The sequence below is a fragment of the Rhinolophus ferrumequinum genome, chromosome 19 (genome assembly GCF_004115265.2).
Source record: "Rhinolophus ferrumequinum isolate MPI-CBG mRhiFer1 chromosome 19, mRhiFer1_v1.p, whole genome shotgun sequence".
In the NCBI taxonomy this organism is placed as follows: domain Eukaryota; kingdom Metazoa; phylum Chordata; class Mammalia; order Chiroptera; family Rhinolophidae; genus Rhinolophus; species Rhinolophus ferrumequinum.
Genome location: NC_046302.1, coordinates 57,116,006 through 57,122,031, shown reverse-complemented (window position 1 = coordinate 57,122,031; position 6,026 = coordinate 57,116,006).

Sequence of the window (6,026 nt, the reverse complement as noted above, 5' to 3'; positions counted from 1 at the left end):
AAAGCCATCGGTTTATCCATTAGAGTTCTCAAATTTTTACCCAGTTCAATGATATGATCTGAAAGTTTATCAGAAAACTGTATTTGTCAGAAGTCCTTTTTATGAATCTTTTTGAAAATGAAAGTATTTTTTCAAAGGCCTCAGAACAAAACAATAAGTGTTCGTAAATGACAAAAGACTTAAAATGCCCATGGTTAAAGGTTAAATGAGAGTTTATTATAATGCAATCAATAAGGAAATTTGCTTATTTCTGTGACATTCAACATTTTTAAAAATTTCTGTAATCACAAGTGATAACATTATATCAGGACATATCAGAAGTTTGGAAATTTCATACAATTTCTGGGACATATAACAATAATAGTTACTCTGGAAGTTAATTGTTACTTATTTGACAATGCTGTCCATGCAATTCAACATACCAAAAAGGACTAATTACTTTACTATTTCCCTTTTACAAGGAGACAGATTCTTTGAAATGTTCCAAGGGGACTTTTTTTTTGAAAATCTCAATTATTTTCAGGTTAAGAAAAAGGCAATTTAAAATTTAAATTTTGGGAAGTTCATCAAAAAATATCAAAAGTTTTGGACATTTAACTAAAAAAAAATCACAGATCATTTGAAACAATACTTATCCATTTAACCAAAGTGACAATAAAATATTACAAAGACAAATACAGAAGGTCACATAATTCTTAGCAAAACTTTAGCTCCTACTATTACAAAGATTCAGTTTTCTTAAGTAATCAAGGACCTGATTAAGACAACATAAAACACAGACAATTATTTTGATAAAATAGAATCTTTCCTTTTTGAACAGAAAACTTTTCACAGTATTTTATTGGGAGCAGGCTGACAGTCCAAGAAAACTTTGAGCTTTTAACAAAAAGAAAGAGAACCAAACTCTAATTTTGCATCAGCTAATTTTCATATTTAAATTTCACTTAATTAAATTTATTTTAATCTTATTCAGCTTGACCACACATACAATTTTCTTTCTTAAGATTCCTTTTCATAAACCTTGTATCATTTTCCTTGCCTATCTCAGTTGTCTCTTGTTCTCTTACCCATTTAGAAGTAACCAACTTATTTTAGGAAAACCATTTTCTTTTAATTTCCTCAAAATGTATTTTCATACCTTATATCTTCTATTACCAAAGACATATATTAATTCCTTCCATATTAATCAGAATTCTTAACCCTTAGAAACCTTAATTTCTATGAAAAATTAAAAAGTAAACAATTAGCATTGTTTAGATTAGCAAATTTATGAATACATTTCATGACCTCTGGAAAACAGGTTCTTTTACCGGCAACTATATTTCATAATTTTTAAAAACATATGCCTCCTCAACAAAGCATAAGACAGTCCCTAAAAGATCCAAATTCATCTTTTAGTTTCTCTGTAATCAAAAGAAAAAATTAGGTAAACATAGACTTATTTAGCAATTAACGTTTCAGTATTTTTTCTTATTTGAAAATGATCTAGATATTCAAAAATTTTCATCATTTAATTTAACTTAGTGAAACTCTATGGTTTCAAGTTACCAAAGATTTTGGGAAACTATTTTTTAGTACACATACTATATAATTATTGCTAAAAAATTTTACCCCACAATTTTTAAAAATTTACTTACATCTATTTAGTTTATTAATCCTTAATAATTATACTTAGATTACTCATGAAAATTCCGTAAGACATCAAAGTCAATAATTATTCCAAGCAATTTTTTCCTGATGACAAATTTTGTAAAAGAGACAATATGACTTTAGTTTTATAAAATAAGTGAAATAAAAGGTATTATACTTAAATACCATGGGTAAATGTATTATGTTTAATTCTCACAATTCTAAAGACATGTCTGTTTTAATTAAAACAACAAACTTAAATTAGCTTTAATACCAAATATTTTCCTAGAAACTGTTAAGACATTTGGTTTCCTTTCTGTTATATTTTAAAATTTACATAAGTGCTTAACTCCTTTAAGCCAATTAAACCAAGTTCTTTACAAAAGAAAAAAAAATTTTCAGTAGTAACCATCTGGAGGTAGAAAAATAACATATCATAGATAACAAAGACAGACAGACAAACACAGAGATCTCATAGTTGTAGAGAAGACACTTAAGAATTTTCGTTTGCCAAATTTCCAAGAATCATTTTCATTTAAAGGAATGGCTCTTAGGTCCTAGAGAAGATGGGGGCAGAAAATGTACATCATAAAGGCACAGAGAAAGTATCCAATCCAAGTTACAAGCTTTTTTACTTTTTCATTGGTTCCCATTAGCCCGATAGAAGCCTCTAGCTTCTATTCTACAGCATGTGGGCTCAGGCCATCTTCCTGATGGACAGTTAGCATGTCCAAATATATCGTGCGAAGGACGGATTTCCGTGCCTTCTCTTTGACAGTACTGGGTAGGGGGAGTTCCCCAGTCAGATTTAATATCCATTCCCAAGAAAACATTCAGGTCAAGTTGATACAACCTCTTTACATAATACCTGCTTCAACATGCGAATTTTCACACTCTTACTACATTTCTACATTCTCTCAATCTAACTGTCGCCTGAGTCAGGCTGCGGGTGGGTTTTGGTGCTGCCGTGCTTGGGGGTCCCCTACCGAGGAGGGACTTGATTTGCAGCCTTGGCTGCTGCCCCCAGAGACTGCCGGTCAGGACTGTCATTGTAATCTCTGCCTTCTAGCTTTAAAATTTCTCCAGACGGGGGTACACAGAGCAGACAGCTTGGGGACCCCTCTAATGTTGGGGGACCAGCTGGGGGTCTCTTTGGCCTGTCCAACCTTTGGAAGCGCTGTATTAAAACCTTTGCTTTAATCCCATTGATGTCGGATTTATGTATCCCATTTCTCAATAACCTTCTAAAGATTTCCACCCCGCTGGAATGAATCCTGTGACTCTTCCGTTTCTTCTTTCTATTGCTTTTATCAATACTTGCTTTGTTCACCTCATTTCTTAATAACCTTTTAAAAATTTCTACCTTGTTGGGAAGAGTCCCATGACTGTCCTCTCAGCCTCTCCCCATTCTCTACTTAATTAACCCACTGTTTTTATTGCTGTCTGTAAGACCCGTGAGGGAAAGCCAAGACAGCACATTCCATGAGGCTTTCCAAACTGGTTTTGTTTGTAAGGCTAGCAGTCATATTTGTTTGTATCCTTTTTTTCTTTTTTTTAATTTGGTCTTTCTAATGGTATCAAAAACCAGCTATATATAACGAAATCTGTAAAAGGTTTCGAATATAGAAGTTTTTCCAGCTCAAAGGATCCAGTGTTTGGCCAGTGATGGTAGGATCTATTAACCTCAACAGCGACTCAAACCAGTGAGCCTTTTACGGTTTAAGAGGCTTCAACAAAAGTGCAAAGCTTATCATTTATATCCCTCATACAGTGATAATCACCCTCTCCCCATCCACTACCCCTCTGACATCGCACAGAGCCATTACATTCCCACTGTCTCTATTTCTAATGCTGCACTCCACTTGTTGTAACTATATATATATATAAAATTAATGATAAATGTCTATTACATTGTTTTGTACACCTGAAACTAATATAAAAAAGAAATTAGAACTATACACACATTTAAAAAAAATTAAAGAAAAAAAAAAGAATGCAAAGCTTGCAGCCCTCACAAGACCTGCAGGTTCAGCTCCAGGACACTCTGTGACAATAACAGCCTTTCATTGATACAGGCAGTAAAGCAGCAAAGGCTGAGATAACAAAGGCCCGATGAACTGGGACCCCGCGTGACAAATTTCCCTGAGAGCTGGCACAGTGCAACAACATAAAGGTGAAAAGATGATAGCCGACTGGCTACAGCTGGCCCAGTCCTACTGGATACAGGTGCTCAGAACCTCCAGTCTATTTGAATGGCTGCCAAATGCATGTCCCTATGTGCACCGTCTAGGGGCCAGAGACCAAAGAGGAGCTAAGCTCTCCAAACACAGGACAAGACAAACGGCACAGAAAAACAGTGACCACTGCTAGGAGGAACGGGGTCAACTGATAACAAGAGTACTCAAACCACATCTGAGTCACGTTTGCCCACGAAATGATTTTCTCAAATATTTCCTCCGGCTAAAGGAGAGAGAAAAGATTCTCACCACTCTCGCTCCACCAGACCCCACACATGCCGACGTGCTGCCACAGTAAGAGCTCTTACCTTGTGCCAGCCTGTGCGATGCCCAGGGACTCGGCTCCAGCAGTTCCAGTGCAAATAGTGTCCACCAGTCGAGTCCTCCTGCCTAGCTTGCCAAAACGGTGGGGGCGGAAGAATGAATTTTCCTTCTTTCCTTCTGAGTTCTTTGGGCTGAACTAAATAACCAAAGTTATTATGTAAGGATATATGAGGTTCTCCTAAGAATAGGAGACCTGAGGACAGATTGGCAGTTAAAGTTTATATGCCACCAGGAGCTGGGAGGGAAGGGGTTGGTTGGGGACTTCAAATGGCAGGATGGCAATTCATGAGGAGATGGAAAAGCAAATGTTTGGTAAATGAATGTTTGCGGGACCGTCTTAATAAGGGGACACAGAGGACTCGGATCACATGGGCCTTGTGAGGTTCCTCTCCGTCCATCACACACGAGTTCCTGTTAAACTACAGTCATCTATGACGTCAGCTCCCTTCCTGGAGCTGGTCCTCTGTCTAAATTCTTTTAACATTTAGGGGGAAGGTCACAGGTTCTTCCTGAGTCTTTTGTTTCTTAAAAATAACCAACTTAAAATAACCAACATGTACATGAAAGCATATGTTGGGGTAGCAAACTGCTTTCCCACTCAGCGTCCTCTCGTTTCAGGGGTTGCCGCAGACATTCATTTCCTCTGAAAAATGAGTAACCAAGTGTCCCGTGAGTCCTTCCTCTCTAATGCTAGTCTTTCTCTCGGTTTCCTTGGGACCTACATCATGGTGTAGAAGGATTTCAGGGCTGACTGCCAAGTATGTTTGCCCTCCTATAGCATGGCAGGTATTTCAGCCAGGCATTTTTCCCGCCTCCTGTGCAGCTAGGAGTGGCCTGTACTTTCTGAGAATAAGATGCAAATGGAAGAAACGATTGCTAATTCTGGATTGCACCCTAAGGCAAAGAAGCATGTCTTCCCTCCCCACTCCCCTCCCACAGCTGAAATGCAGCTGGGGTTGCAGGAACTGGAGCAGAGATCCCTGAAAGCGGAGGACGTGCCACCCGGGAGCCCGGCCCCCAGAACAGCCACACCAGCCCCGGCCTGGCCTGCCTGTGCACAGAGATGTGTAAACTGCCATGGCGGTGAGCCTTTGTTGGTTTGGTCACAGCAGCCTAGCCTAATTATCTCTAATTAATACATCATGGCTGAAGGACCCTCGCATCTAGCACAGCTTTGCTGACCCAGATACCAAAAGTAACAAAGCAGAGTAAAGTTGACTTTCCCTCAGTCAAGTGGGTCCCTCCTCTTCTAGATCAAGAACGTAGCCCAGTCAAGTCCTGCCGTTTTCTAAATAAGACCAGGCAGCTGTGTTTATGTTGGTGGCCAGCCTTCTCCTGGGGAGCAACAGTAAAGCCATCAAGGACAAACTTTGGATTTCAGCAATTCCAGGAAAGCCTCCCCTGTGCACAATACAGCTCCTGGACTTAGGCCGTTGCCTTAGCATAAAAAGCTTTTATCCTCTAATGAGATGTTCAAGTGGAAAGACTCCAGGGCAGGTAGCTCAAAGGATCATTCCAGGGCTGTACAGTGGTTGACATCAGGTCGGTTTCCTAAGATAAGCCCCCGTGAGGTCTAGAAAAATGGGGGTGGCTGGATGGAGGTAAGACTGCAGAACGCAAGGCTTCGGGGACTGCAGAGGTGACGCTAGGGGCAGGGGAGGACCCAGGAGTGAAGGTGTCGGAGAGGTCATGGGGCTAAGAGAATGCCTCCCAATGGCACCTGTGTGAGTGGAGGTGTGAAGGCTCCTTTTTCCCACCCAAGTTCTGACCGATGAGCTCAGCAAAGTGGACACACTGCACTGTACGTGGAATCACGCCCTGCTTCCCTGTACTCCT